This window comes from Lissotriton helveticus, chromosome 6 (genome assembly GCF_964261635.1).
Source record: "Lissotriton helveticus chromosome 6, aLisHel1.1, whole genome shotgun sequence".
NCBI classification, from domain to species: domain Eukaryota; kingdom Metazoa; phylum Chordata; class Amphibia; order Caudata; family Salamandridae; genus Lissotriton; species Lissotriton helveticus.
The window spans coordinates 1,207,767,898-1,207,795,247 of NC_136067.1; positions in this window are offsets into that span (position 1 = coordinate 1,207,767,898).

A 27,350-nucleotide genomic window follows, 5' to 3' on the forward strand; every position below is an offset into this window, starting at 1 on the left:
ATATATATATATATATATATATATATATTCACAGAAAAAACCATAGGTTATAGACCATATATAGTTAGGAATTAGCATTTACAAAACCTTGAAAATTCACTGAAAAAACCATAGGTTATAGACCATATATAGTTAGGAATTAGCATTTAGAAAACCTTATTTCACTCACACAAAACCATTGAAATTCCATATATAGTTAGTTGCACTAACTATATATCGCGCACCCGCAATCCACTGCTGATGATGTCACATATTACATCATTCATGACATGGTCAGTGACATCACTGATGACATCACTGATGACATCTCAAATGACATCACTGATGATATCTCTTTTGACATCAATGGTCACATCAATGATGATATCATTAATGTGACAATACAATGCATCTCCTCAACTTTAATATAACCTCTGTTACACCCAGTGTTAAATACAGAGTATAATTTTTGAAACCATTGACACACCAATACTAGTTACTACATACGCATTCACTGATTCCTACGTCTACACACACATTCACTCATTCACCCATACAATCATTCATACATACAATCACTCATCTTTACAACACTATCATATGCACTCATACACCTATACAGACACTCACACTCTGCCACTCATCCATGGAGTTACTCACACACCTAGTCAGTCCTGTAAAGAATCAATCACACTTCCATTTTCTAATCTACACAGTTAAACATAGAGTACCTTACATTTTCAAACATATACTAACACATACTTACTCTCTTATAGAATCACTGATACAAGTACACATTGATCTGCACAGAGTCACACACCTCCCAGCCAGCCATACACACACTCAGTCTCCCATACAAATACTTGTGCAACCAATCAATAACCCATATAGCTACTTATATAGCTACTGATCAACACATGCAGCAGCTTGCACAACAACAGACATACTGATGCACACTTTCAGACAGTTTAGTCACTAACCCGTGCATTTAGTAAGACGCATTTAATCACTCACTCATACAGTCAATCACGCACCTACTAAAACCTTCATTCAGACACTTATACATCCACTCATTCTTCAATATGTAAAACATATTTAAACTTTACAGAAACACATAATCACTGGATGTTGTCATCAGTGATGTCATCAGTGATGTCACTGACCATGTCATGAATGATGTAATATGTGACATCATCAGCAGTGGATTGCGGGTGCGCGATATATAGTTAGTGCAACTAACTATATATGGAATTTCAATGGTTTTGTGTGAGTGAAATAAGGTTTTCTAAATGCTAATTCCTAACTATATATGGTCTATAACCTATGGTTTTTTCAGTGAATTTTCAAGGTTTTGTAAATGCTAATTCCTAACTATATATGGTCTATAACCTATGGTTTTTTCTGTGAATTTCATTGTTTTTTTAACAGCTAATATCTGTAGCTGTAAAATGTATTCTTCTTTAAATCCAAAAATATATTTTATATGTTTATGAATAATTTTTTTTTAAAATATTTTTTTTTCTTCGTTCCCGCTTCGCGAATCGGGAAGCTTCCCGTTAGCTGACCTTGATGCCGCGAAATAGACCGCGAGCCGGTAAACGTTTCTTTACCGCAAGTGCCGCGTTAGAAAACAACATCGTGACGCCTCCCGTCCGCATGACGTTCCACGTTGTCGCGTGATACGTCATATGACGTGCTACGTTAGCGAACTGGTACGCGAAGCGAGTGCCAAAGCGCAGGTTTCTGGAAGCAAACCGGGAGGCCCTGCAAAGCGCTTAACGTAAACACAGCAAGTCATGTGACTTGGTAATAACACTTTTCATTGGTTCATTTCACTTTTGGTTTCCTAATGATGTAAGACTAGGTCATATAATCTAAAATGAACACTTTTGATTGGTTGAGAACTCTTGTTTTTCCCAAATGATGAAAATCCCTCCTTCTTTCCTCACTCTGACTTTCATCATTGTGAGAGAAAGACCCTTTGTGATCACTGAGCAATGGCTTCTTTAGTAGCTTCAGCTGGTGCTTCCCCACCACCTCCACCACATCCAAGGAAGAGTGGACCACCTGCTCAAGTTGTAATTCAACAAGAAGAAGAAGAAGAGGAACAGGAGGACGAGCACGAAGAGAGGCAGTTTTTGCCTGAGCAGCCCAAGACGTCTCACCGGAAAGAAAACTTCATTTGGCAATTTTTTAAAATTCCCAAAGGTCAGAAAAAAGTAAATGCAAGATACGTAACTTGCCTTATATGTCAAGATAGACTGTCCAGAGGGACCGACAAAAAATACAGTTTCGGAAACTACACAATGCATCGCCATATGACTAGGTGGCATCCTAACAACTACAGTGCTGCACAGTTTCGGAACGACCTAGATAATCTCCCTATTATGGCCAGAAGATCTGTTGTACCGGAAGTAACGGGACCAGAGGGCAGGGAGATGGTGCCAAATATACAAATGAGATTTGGTGAAGTAAAACACACCTGCGTATTTTGCGATGGATTCATTTCCTACGGAGAAAGAAGCATCACTCTGATCAACAGAGCTATTGACTATCATATGCAAGTTTGTCCGAAACGCCCAAAATAATAAATACTTCTTTTTTTTGTTTTGTTGCTCCTGTTGAGCCCTTTACAATGAATCGTTTTCATTGCCCCCTCCAAGAAAAACCCAAAAAAATATAAAACTGTTCCGAAAAATTCAAAAACATTAAAAAAATGTTCAGAAAAATAAAAAAAAAAGTTCTTTTCAGAACTACCTCCCCGTTATTAAAAAATTGGTACAATATTTGGAACTGTGCCAACCTCTATTTCTCTTAGTTCGCTTCCTAGTTCGCTCGCTGGTACGCGAACTGGAAGCGAACCAAAAACAGTAAGTATAAGGGAAGGAAACACACACTTATGTTAAAAGAAAGACAGCTATAGGGGAGTAAACTAGAGATACTATTACCCATAATCCACTACTGATGATGTCACATATTACATCATTCATGACATGCTCAGTGACATCATCAGCAGAGGATTGCGGGTTTTTTGGCAACATGCCTTATCCACGGTTTAATAACGCTGCCTTTTGCTTTATATAAGTTTTCAAATTGTATGAAATATATACCAATAGGTCTTTATGAACCTTTAGGTAGTGCTTTTGTTCATGAGGTCTGGTCGCTTCCATACACATACAGATGTTTCAAAGATGATCAAGAAGTTTATCTGAATGGAGAGGAATGCACTGAGACGCCAGATCATTCACTAATGTGTAGGCACATACAGTTACACGATTCATGCAACAAACACCGACCAAATATGGCTTGCGTGTTGCAAGGCACGCCAGTTCCTGCTATCATCCCCACGTTCAAGTTGTTGGAAAATGGTAGTTATTTGATGCTCAATAATGAAGATTGTTCTGAGTTAATTAAAAGTATTCCTTTTATCGTAACAGTAAGTGAACGGGTTATTTGCTGCAGAAATGTTCTATTTCCTCCCACACATGAACATAGGGAGTTTTCAATCTGGCCACAAATACCAACCTTGGGACACGTTTCAACGGCATGACAAGAATAAGAGCTCTTTTGTCTCAGAGAGAGGTGGCCTTGAGTTCGGCCCGTGAAACTTTCGTACTTCACATAGCGAACACCCGTACACAGGTTTGCCTTTCAATTTCAGCAACATGTTTCCGACTATCTTTAACGCATCCTCCACAAAATCCCTGGCACACTTTTTTAAAGTTGTTACCAGTGGTCTCGTGACTTCATTTGAGAAAATCTTTGGAGTCATCCCTGCTCCCTTTCATTCCATTTTCTCCACTCTGGTTCGTGGATTGCATTTTTACTTGCATTACCAGCGGACGCTCTTGTGCTTTTTTACATTTTTAAATATGGATGTCCCTCCTATGCAACCTCCGACCCTGCAGCTGCTGACACTGTTCCGCAATCGCATGCTAGAATATTATGGCACAATGCCGTTGGCGATATTAAGCACGGCATATGGATTATCTTTTCGGTTCTCCTACTTCACCTGTGTCCAGCCTGTATTTCACTGCCTGACCTGTGATTTCGATTGGGCCATTGATTTGTGTCTCTGCGGACCGGTTTCTCCTGACGTCGACTTTAATCAGCTGATGACTCCTATCATTACTCACGAGTTGATTTGTCCTGGCGAAAGGATTATGGCTGTGGCATTGATGCATGGACTACTTGGTCCCTGGAATTTACTGGCGGCAGCACAGTCTTTCTTGGAACACAGCTTTCTTGAAAACCCACCGAGCTGTCCTCTGATGGTGATAGAGGATCCGGTGCTGGGAGAGCACGTATGTTCTTTTCCGCTTTTAAATTGGATGGCTGAACTGTTTTCAGATGAAGACGGTGACTTCCTGTTGGAGGCTGTTGCAGCTTATTTTGCATACACAGTTATGTCATAGACCTTTTTCATGTTTCATATGCTGAGTACTAGCATTTCATTGACAATTCATTGACTTAATTGTCAAGTTTTTATTATTTACCTTGCCTATTGGCTTAAGACTCGATAAAGTACTTGGCTGTTTTATTTTTCTTTAGCATTGAATTTTCCTAGTTTTTAATGCTTTACCTTGCGGACCGTCCACATATAAACTTGCAATCTGCTCTCATGAGATGGCACTTCTATTATCTTATTCAGTTCGTTTCCGGATCATGAGGAGGTGTCATCTAGGTCCTGGATATCTTTACACCGTGTTAAGTTAGCATGGGCTCATTACCGGTTTAAACGCCATTTTTCCTTTTTTGCAACTTCTGCACACGACATTTAGTTGTTGCTTTAGCTTTCCACCTAGTAGTTCATCGTGGTTTACATGAGAATAATATGTTATTGGTCTACTATCTGCTTTACTTGTTAAACTATATCTGTACAGCGAGTGCTAAAGTTTCAAGAACAACACGATACAGAATTGTTATGAGGTCTGATCTCCACGACTTCATACTCATAACATAAGTGCAACTTCTGCCAATTCTGGGCATGAGGCGGGTTTTATATTGCTTTGCCGAACACACATACACAACAGTTGATGCGGTTCACATGAAGAGAGAGCTGGTGTATGCTGATGTGATTCCTTCAAATCTAAGACACTAAAGTATGGGCACGCCCTAAACCAACACAAAGAGACCTTCTTAGCAAATAATATAATATGTGTATTAGGGAGGGTGAGATATAAGCAGCCGCGGGCCGTGGAGGGAGTTACGGTGAGGCAGGGAGGCGGGGAGGGGGAGAAGCAGGGTGGAGCCCTCTCTACCTTGCCCCTCCCCCTCCCCGCCTCCCTGCCCCACCGTAACTCCCTCCACGGCCCGCGGCTGCTTATAAGTGTTGCTAACTCTTATTCATTTACAGCATGTTAACATACTGTCACCATTCGCTTTTTATGTACTAGTAACTATGCTGGTAATTTTGCTACTGATAATATGTGTACTTTTATTATCTAAGGTACTACGCCTGAGAAGACGGCATTAGTAAATAAACATTTCAAATACACATGTGTTCTTCTTAACTCCATGTTCTGGTTTCTAAGAAATATATAACGACCGACTGTTCATGAGTTCCACGTATCCTGAGGTACTATAAGTTCATATTATGGATTGTCTAAACATTGAGAGTTTGTTATATCCAATGTGACACTGTACCTAGCTTGCTAAATAGTTTTTGATTACTAACGTGAGTTTTGGGACACCCTAATTCGCCGAGGTTCCAATCCTCTGTCCACAGTTCTGTGTGAGAACAGAAACCCTGCGACAGGGGCACCCCCGACCCTTGCTGGACCTTCATCACACTTGCGATACAACTCCAGCAATGCGCCACCTTTACGGCACAGATACATCACGCATCTGTGCTGTTTTTGCCCCGTGATGCGCCGCATTGTAAATGCAGCACACCATAGGTGACGGAACAGCGGCACAGAATGACTAACACATCCCTGGTGATGCGCCAGTCATCATAAATCTATCCCTATGCTTCTTATCTTGTTAGAGATGAACCGCCATATGTATCATCAAAGTTATTTGCATTTCCTAAATAGCGAACTTTAAGGAATAAATAGCGATTCTTTACCATTCCTAGTTTGCGATGAGCTATTTGCTAATTAGCCGAATGTAGCCCAATGAAGCCCAATGTAGCCCAATGTAGCCCAAAGATGGCCGCCAGACACACAAAAAAACAAATGTAGCCCAAATATCAGCCAGATGTAGCCCAACTATAGCCCAGTGACAGAATGACCAATCAGCTTCGCAAACCTCCGTTACGCGAAGCGGAGCGCTGTTACAGATATATATCTTTTTTTGAACGTTAATTTCTCAAAATCCACTGGAGCACATATATTGAGACCTAGCAAAGGCACATCGGGCTACCAGTCCCTAATATTTTGCCAAGTTTCGTGCAAATCCATTCAGCCGTTCAATTATTATTTTTATTATTTTTTTTTGCCCCGCGGGGCCCTTTTAAAACCTCCACATCAAACCTAGGGGGTCAGCGAGGATCTACTATGCCCCCTTATAGTTATTTCCCCCTTTGTTTTGACCTCCTCTTGTCTCTCGATCCTACCGAGAGACAAGATGGCGGCCGCTACGGACTGTTTGGAATGTTGACAGACGCCGGAGAACCAATCAGCTTCGCTTCACAAAGCTCCGTTGCGCGAAAAGTCCGCGAACCAGAGCGCTAACCGGTCCGCTGTTACAGATATATATCTTTTTTTAAACGTTAATTTCTCAAAATCCACTGGAGCACATATATTGAGACCTACAAAAGGCACATCGGGCTACCAGTCCCTACAATTTTGCCAAGTTTCGTGCAAATCCATTCAGCCGTTCGGGCTAAAAGTGAGGCCAACCGCCCTATGGAAAACTCAATGTTAAAAACACGTTTTGGGACCCCCCTTTTTTCTCGGCCCCCACTGGACGAACCCCCCCCAAATTTTCAAGGGCTGCTCAGAAACAAAATGTGCCATTTTCCTGAAAATTTCAGCCAATTCCGTCCACAAACGCCAAAGTTATTAGACATAGAATTTTCAAAAAACCCATAGAGAAAAAATCCTAACTATATATACCTACTGGCGACCGCCAGTAGGTAATATATATACATATACATATATATATTCACAAAAAGACATAGGTTTCAGGGACGTTATAGTTAGTTGAACATTTGACCCATATAAAACCAGAGAAATTCGTCTGTTATAGTTAGTTGTTCTAACTATAACTTGCGCGCCCGGAATGCACTGCTGATGATGTCACATATTACACCACTCATGACATGGTCAATGACATCACAATGACATCACTCATGACATCTCAAATGACATCACTGATGACATCACTCATGACATCATCCAGTGAATGTGTGTTTCTGTAAAGGTTAAATATATTTTATATACATATGCCAAGGTGTATTGAAGAATGAATGCATTTACAAGTGCCTATAGGAAATATTTCATATGTGCGTGACTGACTGTATAAGTGAGTGATTGAACGTGTCTTACTCAATGCATGGGTTAGTGACTAAACTGTGTAAAAGTCTGTATTAGTCTCTCCGTTGGTGTGTAAGCAACTGCATAGGTTGCTGAATAGCTACATGAGTGTCTATATATGTGTTTGATTTGTTCTCTGATTATCTGTATGAGTCCCTGAGTGTCTGTGTGTGTGGGTGCGTGGGTACGTGGAGGGTGTATAAGTCTGTGCATCGATGTCTGAGTGGGTGATTCATTGGTTGTATGGATTAAAAAGTGCATCTGGGAAGGACTGTATAGGTGACTTAGTGTGTCTATGGGTGTGTTGGTGAGTGAATGAATGTCTCAGTGGTATATCTGTGACTAACTACATATGTTTTAAGGCACTATATGTGAGTGTTGGAGTATAAAATGAGTATACATGAGACTAAGTTATTTGAACAGTGCGTGGATACATAAGTGTCTGCTTCTAACAGTGAATGCATAAGACAGTAAATATGTATTAGTATCTGTATAAATAAGTGATGTGGTACGTCTAAAAATAACGAAGTTGGTATGTATAACTGTATACATGAGTAAAGGGGTATGTGATTGATTCTTTGCTTTACTGACTAGGTGTGTGAGTAACTCTATGGATGAGTGGCAGAGTGTAACTGCATGTATAGATGTATGACTGCATATTACAGTCCTGTATTGATGAGGAACTACAAAAATAAGTGACTGGATGTATGTGTAGACCTAGGAAATAGTGAGTGGTTTGTAGTATATGGCATTCTTCAAAAATAGTATTCTGCATTTTAGAATGGATGTATCAAAGTTTATATTAGAGAACCAATATGTGCATCTGATTATCATGTGGATGATGGCTTGAGTGATGTCATCATGTCATTTGAGATGTTATCAGTGATGTCACTGACCATGTATTGAGTGATGTAATATGTGACATCATCAGCAGTGCATTGAGGGCGCGCAAGTTATAGTTAACACAACTAACTATAACAGGCAAATTTCTCTGGTTTTATATGAACCAAATGTTCAACTAACTATAACGTCCCTAAAACCTATGGTCTTTTTAGTGAATTTCTAAGGACTTTTAGATGCTAACTCCTAACTATAACATCTGTAAAGTCTATGGTTTTTTCAGTGAATTTCAAAAGATTTTAAAATGTTAATTTCATTTTTTAATGTTTATTTAACCTATATTTATTCTATTATATTTTTTAATATTTTGGAGCTCTATTATACTTCTTTTTTTAACTTTAAAAATGATGTAATGTTTTATATGTTCCCCAAAAATATGTATAAATATTTTTGGGGGGGAAAACTGCACTCCCATACCAGTAGTGCTCCAAGCTCCATCACCACGTGAATCCAATCCACCATATTGCTAAACTCGTAAATGATGCGCATTTCGTAGCCGACGAGTTCATGGCACCTCGACAAGTGTAACATCATATACGCATGAAGTCACCCAAGCTGCTACTTTGGTATCCGACGGGTATGCAGTACCAAGCTATGCGTTACATCATGTACATATGGGGTTGCGCCCGCTGCACATTGCATATGCGACGAGTATACGCTGCCAGGCCCTGTGTTATGTCACAGATGTATAATGTCGCCATTCCCTCATTTTTTTTGTCTCAAAAGTATATCTAAATATTTTTAAACAGTATATGAGAGCAAGCAATAATCTAAAATATTTTAAACATTTATATATTTCTAACAGTGATAAACTTCTATTATGATAAATATAATTTGTCAAAATTACATTGGGTGCGGTCTGAGGTTCCGTGACGATTTTACTCATGTTTGTAACATTGTCGGAAATACATAATTTTGGTATCAGTGAACCGCAAATGATCCATTTAGTATATCCTGGTGTTTTCGCTATGCTACGAGCAAGAGCACTCCAGTTACAAACACATTTCTGTTCTACCCGTGGCATCCATTTTAGAACACGGAAGCCATTTTGTATTCCTTGCCCTCACATAGTCAATGGACACGCAATGATCTCTTTTTCATTAAAGGACACGTAGGCTTTAACCGGCAATTCACCTTGCTAGTGACACGTGCACCTTAGGCCAGCAACGCTGTAGCAGCATGACTCGGCAAGAACTGCCTCCCCAGCCTGAGGCCAGTCCTGCTATACTGGTTCTTGTGTTCGTTGGCCTGATCATGATTAGGCGGCCGAAGCTGGTAACCGTGCCCATTTACGACCCACAAACATTTCTTATCCTGTCTTTCTATCTTCTACACCTGGCTCTGCTCCTTTCCTTCTGGGCCTTTATTAGGGGGAGGTAACGAAATTTACGATGAGGCGGTCCGGGTCTTGAATGAAGAATTGACATGGGATTATGATGGACTAGTGGGAACCCCTCATTCGTAATGTTTTGACATCAGATACTGTTGACGATTCCTGTGCAACGCCAAATATTTATTGTTTAAGACACGAATGTTTAGAACTGTGGTAACATGTAAAGAATTTGCCTGAAGCCCAATATTTAGTATATAAGGAGCAATCCTCTTTGTACAAATCGAACAGGCTCCTAGATACTGCCCATGTGTAGTTTCTGTGACCTCTGTGTCCCTGCAGTAATAAACCTTTTGGTCTTTGACGCCACCATCGAGAAGCCCGTGTTTCTGTTTGTTTGTGTACCAAGACAGGTTGAACTCCGGGGTCTTCGGGTGTTGTCCCTGACACCTCTGGACGGAAACTAAAAAGTCCAGAACTCCATTTGGCGCCCAACGTGGGGCGACGTCATTCGGTACCGGTCCAAAAGCCTGAAGAGTTCGAGGAGCTTCGTGTGAAGATTTCAGAGGGAGGCGCCCCACTTCATCGATCCCGGCATATCGCAAAAGTGGCCCCGACGTCCTCTTCCACGAGGGTTCCCGTTCAGACGGCTGCAGTGCTCCGTTGCCTTGACCGTCGCCCTGTCTTGGACCCGAGGTGCAGTCCTCAGTACGGCGAAACGTGACGGGTTTCTCCTTGGTGACGTCTTCAGTGCCTCAGTTAAGTATTCAGTGGTTGCTAGTTAAATATTTTGTAAGGATTGCTCCTGTTTGGATAATCCTTTTAGTTCTCAGTTCAGTTCAGTTCTGTAAGGTTATCACTGGTTATTCTGGTTACGATAATCATTCTGTTCAGTTCAGGTATCGATACATTTGTCAGTTCTGGTAGGCCTAAGTTCGTGGTTCGAGTGCGCATCTTTTCTGTTTGTGTCTTGTTTGTCTTGTGTTCCGGATTATAAAATGGTAAGTCGGAAAAATTGTATGTTGTCTTGTTTTAGTTGCAACAGTGATTCCCGGTTGGAGGACTCGTGTTTGGTTCCTCCGATTGGAACTCCCCTTTATGATCTATATTGCAAATTTGGTGTGGGCCCTATCTCTTATAATGAGGTATGGATCCGCTACACAGAGAAAGACGGTGTCCTTAGTTGGCCACTGCATGGTAGTTTTGAACCTGAAGTTCTCGATAATCTAGAAAGAAGGTTGTTTAAGAAGAAAGCCCGGCCGGCAATGTTTGATTCTTTCCGTTATTGGCGAAAAGAATCTAAACAGAGAGAAATTAAAAAGTTGAAGAAAGAACAGAAAGAGCAAGAGTTGACTTTAGAACAGTCTGCTAGGCAGCTGCAACTCAACGAGTCTGAGAAAGCGATGGAGGTGGCCGATAGAGAGCGTAATTTAGCGATAGACAAGTGCTATCCTGCTTTGCCATCGAGTACGGCTAAGACAGTAGAGGACCCTGAAAAGGATCCCCTTTTGTCTTACTTGTTACGATCACCCCCACCGTATGCACAGGGTGCTACGGCTCCACCTATACCGAATGTTCAATTACCGGTTGCTGGACAACCTGGTGTCCCTGTTCCCGCTCCCCTGAATCTAGTTCCTGTACCTCCTGTGGTCAATATTAATGTTCCTTCGACAACCCCTCTTCTAGGGTTGCCGGCTTCTTTTCCTATGCCTGTGTCACTCACACCTGCTACTTCACAAGCTATCTTGCCTGCTACTCCTACTGTTCCTGATCTATCTATTCCAACTACTACTCTATTCACTGCCTCTGCAAGTATTATGACTCCGATTTCTGTTCGACGAAGAATCACTGATTCTGTCTCTAATATTCTATCTCCCTTCTATAAAACTCTGATTAAGACTCCTACCTCTGACTCTGTGCAGAGACGTAGTCAGCTTCCCAGTACTGAAGAAAGAGGAATACTAGATTCCACTGCCCTTAGATGGGTTTCGAAAGTTGGAAGATATAATGTACAAAATGTATTAGATACATTTATGCAATGGAACGAACCGACACAACGATATGTGTTCGATGAAATGTGTTTCCTTCTACGTGAGGAATTGGAAGAGGATGACCCTGAATCAAATTTAGGAGAATTAATTAATGTTCAGAAAGAGTTTGCTACAGGTATGATAGTTGGTCAAAATATAAAAGAAGCGATGGAACTAATTTTAAGTTATAGATCCGACTCATCCCTTCTTTCACCGAGAGAGTTAGAGAAACGTAGTACGAAACGAAATCGTCAATATCCAATGAGAGAGGTTCCACCAATTTGGCGCGAAGCTGTGCAAGCTAATGCACCGCTTGGTATTGCAGCCGCTCCGGCCCAATTCCAGAGAGTCTGGATACATATTCCATGGAAACGAGCTGAAGTGTTAGCATTAAAACAGGCCTTGCCAGATCCGCGTAAAAATCCTGCAGGGTACTACAAAGAGTTGGCTCAAACAGTTGACGCTTGTGTATTGAATCTTGCTGACATAGATCTGCTATTTGGTAACGTAGTACCGCAACCAATTTGGGCTAAAATTCGTAAAGAGAATCATCCAGTTGCCCTAGGTGGTGACTGGGCAGCTATAACTGCAGCGGATGGTCAACAAATAGGTGGTTCCAAACCTGAACCTTTAATTGCTAACTTGCCTGGTAGAATAATCGATTTAATGAAAACCTTAATGCCTGCATTACGCGTTAACTGGGATAAATTGTCCGCATGCAAACAAAAGAAAGACGAAAGCGTCTCCGACTTTTTCACAAGATTCGAAGAGACTTTCGTAGATCATAGTGGTCAGGATATGAGCACAGAAGGGGGCCAGAGATTATTTGTTGATAAATTTGTGCACAATCTGTTGCCAGAACTTAGTGGTAAATTAAAGAATTCTGAAAGTGCGTGGGCTGTCTCTACGACTGCGCAAATACTTGCGACTGCTCAGTACTACGAAAATAGGGATAAAGAAGAGAAGGAAAAATCAGATAAAAAGACGAAAGATTTAAAAACTAAAGTACTTTTACAGCAAGCTTATCCGCCTCGCATGAATCAAACTAATATGCAGCAAGGGTCATATCAAAGAACGGATTATAATTGTCAAAGGCCACAATACCAATGGAATCAATGTGCTTATTGCAAAAAGGAAGGTCATTACAAAAGTGATTGTCCAGTTCGGGCGCAAAATAATGATGCGGCCGCTCAGAGAGGTCGTGGTAGTTCTATGCAAAACTCTAGAGGTCGAGGACGAGGTGCTATGCCTCCACAGACAAGTGATCGCCCCTCTAATTATTTCGACCAGCGTAATGGACAATCTGCCCAACAGAATAGGTCTCCACAGTATCATGTTGAAGACTATTATGAAGCTAGTGAGGAAGGTCAGCAAAGTGAATACTAGGACAGCCATGGACAAAGAGAGGGAGTAGTATCAGTACCAGTAGATCAGAGTGGGCCTTATGTCGCGGTAGCAACATCAGGTATAGTCGAACCGTTTCTGTTGGATACTGGTGCAGCAAAAAGTTCTATCATACATGCGAAACTCCCTGGCGCACCTTTGTCTGGCTCAACAAACGTTTCAGTAGGTTTTTCGGGCGCCCCTGTTCACAACCCTGTTTCTGGTCCTTTGTCTATTTCTGTTGGACCCCGTCAATTGAAAGCACCCCTGATTTTGACGACAGGTTGTAACGAAAATCTGCTTGGTTTAGACTTGTTAAAACGCCTGTACGCGACATTATACTGTTCTCCAGCAGGAGTACAGCTTACGTTGGGTAAAAGAATAATCTCCCCGATGTACTTGTCGATGGATGCGCTCCCACCAGAGCTGCGTTCACTCCCTGATACTCTTTGGGCGACTGGTCCTAATGATGTAGGCCTATTGGAAATTCCACCCTATGTAGTAACTTTGAAAGCAAATGTCAAACTTCCACGAATTCCACAATACAGAATCTCTAGTGAAGGTGAGCGTGCGCTCCTACTGATAGTACAAGACCTGATCAAGAAAGATGTTGTAGAAGAGACTAGAGGTAATGTCTGTAATAGTCCTGTACTGCCTATTTTGAAACGAACTGACCCTACAAAGCCTCCAGTATATAGGTTCGTAATTGATCTTAGAGAGGTTAATAAAATTGTGATCCCACAGTTTCCTGTGGTTCCAGACATTACTGCATTGTTAACGTTGATTCCTGCTACAGCAGCATGGTTTTCGGTTGTCGACTTGAAAAATGCCTTTTTCAGCATTCCGATAGCCGAGGAAAGCAGAGATATCTTCGGTTTCTCTCTAGGAGGACGAAGTTTTAGATTTAAACGCGCTCCACAAGGTTATTGTGAAAGCCCATCCATTTACAGTCAAGCATTAAAAAGCCAGTTAGATTCCTTCGTACTTCCTAGTGGTTCTGCTTTAGTACAGTATGTCGATGATCTTCTAGTGGCTGCCGATGACAAGGAAACTTGCAAAACAGCTACGATTTCTTTATTGCATCACTTGTCAGATTTGAATCACAAGGTGTCACCTTCAAAAATGCAATACTGCTGCCAAGAAGTGACCTACCTAGGTCATCTCTTGTCAAAGGAGGGAAGGAAGTTGACCCCAGAGAGAATAAAAGCAATTACACAGATGAACGTTCCTAGCACGCAGAGAGAAGTACGTGCCTTTTTGGGTATTACCTCATATTGTAGGCAATGGATCCCAAATTTTTCTCTTCTAGCAAAACCATTGGTAGCCTTGACTGGGAAAGGTGTCCCGAGTCCGGTACCATGGTCTGCTGAATGTCAACAGAGTTTTTCTGAGTTACGGAATGCACTGTGTTCAGCACCTGTATTGGGTACACCCGACTACAGTAAGCCATTCACGCTCTATGTCCACGAGAGAGAAGGTTGTGCATTGAGTGTTTTGACGCAGAAATTCGGTGATAAACAACGCCCTTGTGCGTATTTTTCATCAACATTAGATCCAGTAGCTAGAGCATTGCCTAGTTGCTTGAGAGCTACAGCCGCAGCTGCAACTTCCATTCGACAATCTGCTGGTTTAGTAATGAACAACATGTTAGTAGTCATGGTTCCTCATGCTGTGGATACACTCATGAACCGAACCAAGACGCAACACCTTACCAGTGCTAGATTATCAGGTTATGAACTGACACTGTTAGCTAGTCATATTCAGATCAAAAGATGCAATGTATTGAATCCAGCAACATTGTTGCCGACTAGCGAAGAGTCGAGTGATTCCGAACCACACGACTGTTGTTTCAGAACTGAGGAAGAAACAAAAGGACGAATCGACCTAAAAGACACTCCGTTGTCAGAACCAGATGGCACGTTGTATGTTGACGGGTCTTGCTTCAAATTGGAGAATGGTGATGTGACTGCTGCTTATGCAGTAACGACCTTGAGTACGATTGTGGAGACTGCAAGAGTGAGTCAGAATTCTGCCCAGGCTGCAGAATTGATCGCGCTAACAAGAGCGTGCGTTTTAGCTAAGGGAAAGAGAGTGAACGTGTTCACAGATAGTCAGTACGCGTTCGGCGTGGCCCATAGTTTTGGCCGTTTGTGGAAAGAGAGAGGTTTCATTACGTCCCATGGGACTAAGATTCAACATGGTCAGCTAGTTAATGACTTGTTGGAATCTCTAACCTTACCGACTGAAGTTGCGATTGTGAAATGCAGTGCTCATAAAGCAATCACGGATAATGTTGGTCGTGGGAATGCTTTTGCTGATGAGACTGCAAAACAGACAGCCAGAAATATGACGAGTAGAATGTATCTTGCAACGTCTGCAAGATGGATTTCTGAGTCTGGAATATGTGAAGACACAGTGGAAAGCGTGAAAGAAATTCAGAAAGAGGCGACTGAGGAGGAAAAACTTGCATGGAAAGAGAGCACGGGTAAATTGGACTCGAGTGGGTGTTGGATTGACTTGTCGGAACAACAGCGTTGGATGTTGCCTGATGCGTATGTGCTTGCAGTAGTAACAATGGCACATGGAACAGCGCACATCAGTTCAAAAGGGATTTGTAAGATGTTGGCTCCGGTCTGGAAGAATGACGGGATTAGTAGGTGTGCAGAGAGAGTGGTGAGGAATTGTATGGTATGCTTGATGCATAATCCTGGCAAGGGAATCCCCACACCTGCAGGTCACTTCGCTCCTCCTTCCTGCCCCTTTGAAGTGATCCAGCTAGACTTCATTCACATGGATCGTTGTAATAACCTGAAATACGTCCTAGTGGTAGTTTGTGCTTTCTCCAGATGGATCGAAGCATACCCACTGAAGGACAATACTGCCTTATCCACTGCCAAAATTCTTCTTAAAGAATACTTCCCCCGATACGGAATGCCACGGATTGTATGGTCAGACAACGGAAGTGAGTTCGTAGGGAAAGTTATGCAGAGTGTGTGTGCCGGCCTAGGGATTAGACAGAAATTTCATAGTGCGAATCATCCCCAGTCCGCGGGTTTAGTCGAGGGTTACAATGGCACCCTTAAACTGAAACTCGCTAAGATACAAGCATCCACGGGTTTGTCCTGGCCAGACGCATTGCCTTTGGCTTTGCTATCAACAAGAACAACTGTACATTCTAGAGTAGGGCTTAGTCCCTACGAAATAGTTTTCGGTCGTCCTGCAAATGTTTGGGGGGTACCTAGACCGAAAGAATTTAAGCAGCTGGAATACCCAATGTTAATTGATTACCTTTTCGACTTGACTGCTAAATTGAGTCTTATTCACCAACAGGTTTTCGATGCATTGCCAAAGCCATCGGAGAGTCCAGGTCATCAGCTGAAACCGGGTGATCAGGTGGTCATCCGAAATTTTGCAAGAACGAAAAATCTTCAGCCCAGATTTATTGGCCCGTTCCAAGTCCTGCTAGCAACGAGAACTGCTATTCGTGTGGCCGGAAGAAGAAATTGGATCCATACGACTCATGCTAAACGTGTGCCTCTGCCACTTCCTTACGACAACTGGGTAAAGAAAGGAATCGGTGCCTCTGAAACGGAACAAATCCCCAGGTTCATACCTTTCAGTGATGCAGAACTGATCACGGATTCACCAAATTCTGACTCTCCTCCCGAAACTGCTCTTTTGAACCCTGAACATTTGTCATCTGTACCAAAAGAACATTTGTCATCTGCGAACGTGAACATTGCAACGTCAGCTGAAAATACATTGTTTCCAGATCAGACAGCTCCTGCAAAACTGAGATACAACTTACGTTCTCGCAATATGGACAAATAAAGCAGGAAACTGCCTATTTTCAGATTTGAATTTGCTATACATTGCCTCCAGCCAGGAAGTTTGCTAATACTATGTATTGTTTCTTTTTGTTTTAAAATTGCCTTGCCGTCTGGGTAGCCGTAGGGTCGTGGCTGTGTGCCTAGTTGAATCTGCGGGGGTCCGACACAAGGTCGATCTTTCTGTTAGTTCTGGGAACTCCCAGGGCTGATAGAGGCATTTTCATCTACGTGCACATCATCAGTGGTCGCGAACGGTCGTAGAAGATGGAGCTTCCTGAGCTACAACGAGAAAATGTAATTTATGTTCGCAGAAATAGACTGAACAGAATACTACACAGCAAATGCTTTCTAATGCAATGTGCAGTTACATTTTTAATTGTTTTAATAACGTTGGTGGGTGGAATCGTCTTTGGTGTACATTTGATTTTTATGCCAGTAACTACAGTACCTTCCCTTGATCCTGCTACTTCTACGGTTTCTTCTATGCATTCATTTCACTCATTTCCTGAACACGAACAAGCTCGACGCTCAGAATTTATTAACAATACATTTGTACAGCTCTTGCATCAACACCAACTGATAGTTAATACTACAGACTGCTGGGTGTGTGGTTTGATACCTCACACTATGGATAAAGGCATTCCCTATCTAGTCTTGCCTTTTAGCTATAATGGATCATTTCAGGCCTTTCAGACCATTTTTTCATATGCCCTTGAGACCTATCCTCCGCGTCCACCACGGTCCACTAAATACAACTCAGCCAACAAAGCTTTAGTCCAGGGAATTATTGATATGATTAAAGACGTCAATAATACTCCATCTTATCCTAGAGATGAATTGCTGGTGTATTTGACTTGGAACTCTACAGAGTACCGCCTTGGTTTGGGGGAAAGCAAGCGTAAAAGCTCCACTTCAGTTTGGGTCGTGCCTCACCGAGGTCAGGTCTGTTTGCAAGGAAATGGGAGAAATCCGAGAGCTCAGCTAGGGAGCAGTGAGTGCGTTGAGACTTACGTATTTCCGTCTGACTCCTCCCCTGCCTTTCTGACTGCTAGGGGTACCTACTTCATTTGTCAGGACAGAGCATATACATGGCTGCCTGCTGACTTTTCAGGTTCATGTTATATTGCTCGATTGTTACCTCCGACATACACTGCTTCTTCAGATTATCACAAAACCAGAGTAGCAAGAGGTGTCTTCAGCAAGGAAGATACCGCTGGTCAAGAAGCTGGAGACTTCTTCAAAGGTTTCCTTCCGTTTTGGGGGCCTATGGCTAATAGTAGAAGTATACGTCAACTAACACGAGTAGTTGAATCTACTATTACAGAAACTGCTGGTGCCCTTAGTAACTTAACTGCTGAGCTTCAAGCGGATCGTCTCATGACGTTGCAGAACCGTATGGTTCTAGACGTAATACTTGCAGATCGAGGTGGGGTATGCAGAATGATCCAATCGAGCTGCTGTGTCTTTATTCCAAATAATGCTCCAACAGTCTATGAAGCAATCTCTAAGCTACATAAGATTTCCGACTCTATACACGTAGATAAGGGAAACTGGTCCTTCATGGAGTGGTTTTGGACTCTGGTATCAGAGTGGGGATGGAAGGTTCTGATGGTCATTGGTGTCATCCTAGTATTTCTGTTCTCGTGCTGTCTTATTATCCAATGTGGTCCCGCTCTGTGTAGCCTCTGTGCTGCAACCTGTTTCAGAAAACCACCTACATTAGGAGAAAAGACACGAGACAGGATGATGATGCAACAACATGTCACTGACCTAATGAGCATAGAATTAGACTCTGACTCTGATATAGACTAAGTAATTGCCTATGTAAGGGCAAAAGGAGGGTCTGAGGTTCCGTGACGATTTTACTCATGTTTGTAACATTGTCGGAAATACATAATTTTGGTATCAGTGAACCGCAAATGATCCATTTAGTATATCCTGGTGTTTTCGCTATGCTACGAGCAAGAGCACTCCAGTTACAAACACATTTCTGTTCTACCCGTGGCATCCATTTTAGAACACGGAAGCCATTTTGTATTCCTTGCCCTCACATAGTCAATGGACACGCAATGATCTCTTTTTCATTAAAGGACACGTAGGCTTTAACCGGCAATTCACCTTGCTAGTGACACGTGCACCTTAGGCCAGCAACGCTGTAGCAGCATGACTCGGCAAGAACTGCCTCCCCAGCCTGAGGCCAGTCCTGCTATACTGGTTCTTGTGTTCGTTGGCCTGATCATGATTAGGCGGCCGAAGCTGGTAACCGTGCCCATTTACGACCCACAAACATTTCTTATCCTGTCTTTCTATCTTCTACACCTGGCTCTGCTCCTTTCCTTCTGGGCCTTTATTAGGGGGAGGTAACGAAATTTACGATGAGGCGGTCCGGGTCTTGAATGAAGAATTGACATGGGATTATGATGGACTAGTGGGAACCCCTCATTCGTAATGTTTTGACATCAGATACTGTTGACGATTCCTGTGCAACGCCAAATATTTATTTTTTAAGACACGAATGTTTAGAACTGTGGTAACATGTAAAGAATTTGCCTGAAGCCCAATATTTAGTATATAAGGAGCAATCCTCTTTGTACAAATCGAACAGGCTCCTAGATACTGCCCATGTGTAGTTTCTGTGACCTCTGTGTCCCTGCAGTAATAAACCTTTTGGTCTTTGACGCCACCATCGAGAAGCCCGTGTTTCTGTTTGTTTGTGTACCAAGACAGGTTGAACTCCGGGGTCTTCGGGTGTTGTCCCTGACACCTCTGGACGGAAACTAAAAAGTCCAGAACTCCAGGTCTCCTGGCGCGCTCGGTGCACAATTGCCATGTGACCTTAAAGCATTTGATTGCTTCATAACATTTCCCATTGTAACAGTTGGATGACCCCACCCATTTTAGTCATTCTCTACAGCATTTGATGAGAGACACCTCTTCTGCTTAGAGAGCTTTTTTGAAAAGTTTTTTCCTGTATACACACATCTTATACAATACACAACAAGCAACGATCATCTTCATCAATATTCATGGTCTGTAGATTAGTCTTCCACGTATGATGGCCATGCATCTCAAACGCTCCATCAATAAACAAATGTGTGTTACACAATGCCCCTGGTGTGTGTGTGCACATTATTGTGCTCCCTTTCGGCCTGGGTATTGGTGGCTCTAAGAAGTTTTAGGAGACACGGGCTGAGTACACATCCTAGATCACATGTGAAAAACAGTAAACATCAATGTGTAGATTTATTTTGCTGTACGCTCTGTTGTCAGGCTTTACCATTATAGTAGTTTGTTATATGTGAGACTTTCAGATTCACATTTAACATGCATTGCTTGACTGTAATGAGCGTTATCACTGTGTATCACGTAGCCTTACTGCTGATCCTCCCTCCATCCAAGCCCATTCACATGTGTGCGCTTCACAATAGCAACACTTTCAATAATACCGCACACCATTGACATTAGTGTCTGCGCATATCCACAACCTTGACAATGACATGTGATGCTGTCCATTCAATATTTTCAGACAGCATCTCATTAGTGATACTTGCCGCCCTCCCCACACATGCTACATTAATGTAAATTGCGCATTCTGCGATGTCAAAACTACAAAAGAAACACTCATAAGTACACTTCCTGGCCAGGCAGGAACTGAACAATGCCCAGCTCCCCAGAATAATTATTCACACCCCAACGCTGGCCTGGCGTACGGAAGTCCAGCCCACTTTGCGTACGTATAAATAGAATAACGACGACACTACATGTCACACTTCTTCCACACTGCCTCCTGAAATCATCACTCCAACTGAATTGTGAGCACTGCTGCCCGTAGTGTTTGCTCACACAACAATGACAGCAGGTGAGCAGAGCGGCCTGGGTGCACATGGGCTCACATTGAGCGCAGTGTGGTGGGAGGGGTTGGGTGCATCAGCCTGGTTGCGCAGGTGCCAACAAGCTTTGTTGCCATGCGTAATGATGTGATCTCTGACCTGATTCAGTCTCATCTCTGTCTCATTTTAAAGACCTCCTGGACCGTACTGTAGGCCTGAGCCAGCCGTCAGCGCTGCCTTACAGACATGTGTTGAGCGCAGTGCTGCGAGAGGGGTGGGGTGCATCAGCCTGAGTGCGCACGTGCGAATAAGCGATGTTGACTTGCGTAATGATGTGATCTCTAACCTCATTCAGTTCCATCTCTGTCTCATTTTAAGGACCTTGTGGACCATACTGTAGGTCTCAACCAGCGGGCAACGCTGCCCTACAGACACCTGTTGAGCGCAGTGCTGTGGGAGTGGTGGGTGGGGTGCATCAGCCTGAGTGCGCAGGTGCGAATAAGTGATGTTGCTGTGCGTAATGTTGTGATCTCTGACCTGAGTCAGTCACATGTCTGTCTCATTTTAAGTACCTGCTGGACCATACAGCAGGCCTGAACCAGCGGGCAGCGCTGCCCTACAGACACGTGTTGAGCGCAGTGCTGCGGGAGCGGTGGGGTGGGGTACATCAGCCTGAGTGCGCAGGTGCGAACAAGCGATGATGCTGTGCACAATGATGTGATCTCTGACCTGATTCAGTGTCATCTCTGTCTTATTTTAAAGACCTGCTGGACCGTACTGTAGGGCAGAACCAGCGGACAGCACTGCCCTACAGACACATGGCGTTGGCTTTTAGGGCACTGTAGTGAGCTTGTTACTAAGTGTACATGCACACAGCCTTCCGCCACAGCATTACACGCGCACATTTTGCTTCTACCATGCGCTCTGTTCCTTTCTATGTGAACCTTCGTGTAACGTATCATTATTTAACCTTATGTATTCTCGTGCACTCCAACTCCTCTTTGAAGCACGATTACCACTAATCGTATTTCAAAAACGAAAGATGCACTCAACTCCTGTTTTGTATTAAGCTTGAAATAAGCCTTCACTTACCTCCAGACGTTTCCACAATTAAATTATTGCTCCCTTTTCAGACACTGAATTGATTATCTCAAGATGGGTGGAGTGGGAGCTCACCCCGCGATGATGTCCTGGGCATTCTGACGCCTTCCATCGTGGTATTAAGACACCGTCCCTGACCAGAGACCTGTTCTCCTACCCTACAAACGTACCCCGGACTTGGAGCTTGCACCAACACGTCGTGGGACACACCGGTGGTGGCAGGTGAGCAGTAAAGCCTCGGTGTGCAGGACCTACAATTGAGCACAATACACGGCAAGGGGCTCGGGTGCAGCACCCTGAGTACACAGGTGCAGACAAGCAAATTTCCCATAGCTAATAATGTAGGACCATATTATTAAAGAACAGCTATACAATTATCACCGCTTTAGCGGCAGGAAATTTCCGCTGAAGCGGCGATAGTGGGCTTGATAATATGCCCTTGTGAATTCCCATAGAAGCCCAGGTTCCCACCAGAACAATCAGATAGCAGAATTCACAAATATCGATATCTGTAAATTTCGATATTTCTCAAAAACTACTGAACAGATTTACACCAAATATACAAAAGCGTGCTTTCTAGACCAAAACCCTTCTCGTTGCCAAATTTAGGGTCATTCTGTTCACCTGTTCGACCTGTAGCCTTGTCTAAAGTTTCCTATGGAAATTAACATGAAGAAAACACGTTGTGGGACCCCCTTTTATCTCGGCCCCCCTTGAGGAATCACCCCCAAACATGGGAGCCGATATGAAAAAGAATTAGTTTTTAATATTTCATGAAGATTCATCAAACGACGCCAAAGTTATAAGCAAAACAAAAAATGCTCTTCCTATGGAAACTCGGACCTAACTATAACTACCAACTGGCAACCACCAGTAGGATATATATATATATATATATATATATATATATATATATATATATATATATATATATATATATATATATATAAATCGCAACATTCTATTGGGAACAACTTTGGCGCCGGTTGAGGAATCTTCCTGACATTTTCCTTAACTTTGCCTCGCGGCGCTCCGGTCCTTCCCTGAAAGTTTGGGGGGGATTCGTCAAGCGGGGGCCGAGATAAAAGGGGGGTCCCAAAATGTGTTTTCCCCATGTTAATTTCCATAGGGCGGTTGGACTCACTTTTGGCTCGAACGGCTGAATGGCTTTCCACCAAACTTGGCAAAATTGTAGGGACTGGTAGCCCGATGTGCCTTTGCTATGTCTCAAGATATGTGCTCCAGTGGTTTTTACGAAAATTAACTTTGAAAAAATATATATTGGGCTACATTGGGCTATATATATGTTAGAGCCCAAATGTAGCCCAATGTAGCCCAATGTAGCCCAAAGATGGCCACCAGAGACAAAAAAAAACAAATGTAGCCCAAATATCAGCCAGATGTAGCCCAACTACAGCCCAATGACAGTCTTACTTATGACAAAAGTATGGCACACCTGAAGTCATCTTGATTGGAATAAAGTTTTAACACTTAAAACATTTAATTTGCAAAGGAACAAAATGAGGGGGCTCATTTTGTCATACAAAATTAGGATTAGTGCTGAAGAAAGAAAAATTAGGGCACATTTTGAGTGACTTCTCAAATCCTCTTAGATTTCATTAAACAAATTCGGATATGCAGTCTCCCAAGATGGCCACCAGAGACAAAAGAGCCTGTGCCCAAAAACTCTGTTAGCAAAACAGGCATTTGAGATTTAAAAAACGTTTTAATATATAAAAACGTTATCCGCTAATAGAATTAGCATTTAAAAAACCTTGCGAATTCAATGAAAAAACCATAGGTTTCAGGCCTTATATAGTTAGGAATTAGCATTTAAAAAACCTTGCGAATTCACTGAAAAAACCATAGGTTTCAGGCCTTATATAGTTAGGAATTAGCATTTAAAAAAACCTTGCAAATTCACTGAAAAAACTATAGGTTTCAGGCCTTATATAGTTAGGAATTAGCATTTAAAAAACCTTTGAAATTCACTGAAAAAACCATAGGTTTCAGGCCTTATATAGTTAGGAATTAGCATTTAAAAAACCTTGCAAATTCACTGAAAAAACCATAGGTTTCAGGCCTTATATAGTTAGGAATTAGCATTTAAAAAACCTTTGAAATTCACTGAAAAAAACATAGGTTTCAGGAGTTATATAGTTAGGAATTAGCTTTTAAAAAACCTTTGGAATTCACTCAAAAACTATAAGTTTTAGTGGTGTTATAGTTAGCTGGACATTTTACTCATACAAAACCATTGAAATTACTCCTATATAGTTAGTTGTACTAACTATATTTCGCGCACCCGCAATCCACTGCTGATGATGTCACATATTAGATCATTCATGACATGGTCAGTGACATCACTGATGACATCTCAAATGACATCACTGATGACATCATCCACGTGACAATCACATCCACCTTTTCATACACTATTACAATTTTTGATCACTCTTTGTAAAATACAGAGTATCATATTTAAATCCATTGTCACAGCAATACAAGTATCTAAAAATCCACCCAGTGATTCATGGATGTATACACACATCTAATTACTTACCTATGGATTCACTCATGCATGCTGTCAATGAACAGTAGAACACTATCAAAAATACTTATACATCTATATCGACATTAAACAACAGCACGCATCCTATTCACATATGAAGTCATCCTACTCACTTATGCAAACAATGGATCATACTTACATATTTACTTAGCAAAACACTTATACAAACACCACTTCTTCTATTCATTTAGATAGTAAGTCATACTTAGTGAAATATAAAATCATTATTACAAGTATACAGTTATCCATACAGTCACTCACACAATCATTGTGTCTTATGTATACTTATTTATATACAACAACTGACACATACACTGCCTTTTATTTTTCTAGTTTGTTGGACCTGTACCATTGAGAAATATATTTGCTCATCACCACACCCATAAAGATATTCACTCACTCAAACAACTGTTAGAACATGTAGTTTTAACTTCATATATCTACTGAATCAACTATTCACACATCTTTGGACAGTCACACCCCCCCCACCGAACCACGCACACTTTCACACTCCCATACAAATACTCAGTTAACTAATCAATAACTAATATAGACTTTCACATAGCTAGTAACCAACTGTAGAATCAGTTTACACAACAACTGACAAAGTGATACAGATATTCACACAGTTTAGTCACTATCCACTATATTTAGTGAAACATTATAAATTGGTCAAGTAAACAGTCAATTACACTGCTACTAAATCCTCCATCCAAATATTTATTTATATATATCCACTTATTCTTCAATGCAAATTGCTATATATAAATGCATATTTAAATAACAAAGCAAACCACATTCACTGGATGATGTCATCAGTGATGTCATCAGTGATGTCATTTGAGATGTCATCAGTGATGTCACTGACCATGTCATGAATTATCTAATATGTGACATCATCAGCAGTGGATTGCGGGTGCGCGAAATATAGTTAGTACAACTAACTATATAGGAGCAATTTCAATGGTTTTGTATGAGTAAAATGTCCAGCTAACTATAACACCACTAAAACTTATAGTTTTTTGAGTGAATTTAAAAGGTTTTTTAAAAGCTAATTCCTAACTATATAACTCCTGAAACCTATGGTTTTTTCAGTGAATTTCAAAGGTTTTTTAAATGCTAATTCCTAACTATATAAGGCCTGAAACCTATGGTTTTTTCAGTGAATTTGTATATATATATATATATATATATATATATATATATATATATATATATATATATATTCACTCCACAACCATCGAAGATTTCCGATGAAAAACGGGACACCCAGGGCTGCAATATTCAAGAAGTTTATTTGGCAGATGAAGAAAGTACAGCGACGCGTTTCGCCATTACGGCTTTGTCACGCTCGTCTCATGGCATTCAACATCGTTATTTAAACACCACCCTAGTGCACATAATGAAATTTCAGTGAAATGGCGGCGGCCATTTTGTAACATGCAAGGAACCATCATATTGATAGCACTTTTGAGTTCTTACAACTGTAATATACTGAATGGTCGTTTAACCTTATATTAAACCAAAGTCAAATCATAAAGGAACATGTCTTCTGTTATTTACGATCATTAACCACCAAAATCAGTATTGTACGTATATTGTATTGCAGTATGCCGTTTTAAAGCCAATGCTAGTATATAATATTCTATTCAAAAAATATACATCCCAGTCCTAATGTTGTTGAACATTATCGCATAGCATATGATCCAAAACGGACTATGACACTATTGGACCACCCATTCAGGCGTCATGGTTTGTTTACCTTGTATCGTGATCAAATATCATCTAATGAATCATGGAATACGGCCAAAGAACACATTCTCTCAGTGCCGGTCTGCAACCATGTAGATTATGATGCCCCAGTGGGCTCACAAATGAGAAAGTTCTTAAATCGAACATACCTAGTACAATACAGTTTTATACCCCCGATCTGGAGTAGGTTACATAACGTCTTGTCAGACGAAAATATTTGGGAATATTTCTACCATATTATCCTGAATCTTAGATCTCGCCCCAGTGGGCACATCGTTAGGTGAATATGACGTCGTCAATAAATCAAATTAACTTAAGATAAGAGTGGTTAAAGTCTCACTGCCAAAAACAGTATTCAATGTTCAACTCTGAATGTGTTGTTCCATAGGTTCAACGTGCATTTCAATTGGATCAAATCCATGTAGTTCCGCCCCCACGTGAAGTGTCAATTCCTAAAAATAAAATACATTGTATTAAAAACAAGGAAGCTGCGGAAAGCTGTCAGCAATTACTCATACAGGTGGATTGCCAATTCTTCGGTCACATTCAAACCTTTTGGAATTAGACATTCAAAATCCACAATATATTTTGACTCAAGTTTTCTGAGGGATAGTTCTTGATTGCCACCCCTTGGTCCCAATTCCACACTGTCTATGACAACCAATTGCACCAACTGTTCATTTTGCATATGCATTTCAGAAAAATGTCTGGCCACCGGGTAAAGTTTGTTATTGTTATGAATGGCTCGGAGATGTTCCAGTACCCTTTTCTTTGCCGTGTGTTTGGTACTGCCCACATACCATTTGTTGCATGGACAAATCAAAATGTATATGCTATGGGTGGTATTGCATGTCAGATGTTTGCGGATCGTAAACGTCCTTTTGCTATTTGGTACACACAGTGTTTTGACATCTTTGCTGAATTTGCAGGCCTTGCATTTTCTGCAGCATCTGAAACCCCCATCCCTTTTACTGGAGTCAGTTTTAGAAGTCACATTATTGTGGCTGAGTTAATCTCTTAACGATTTACCCTTTCTGAAAGTAATTTGTGGGTTATCTGAAAGATATTTTTTCAAATGTGCATCCGTTTGTAGGACATGCCAGTGTTTTTGGAGAATCTTACGCACATTATGAGCTTGTTCCGAATATGTGGTGATGAATCT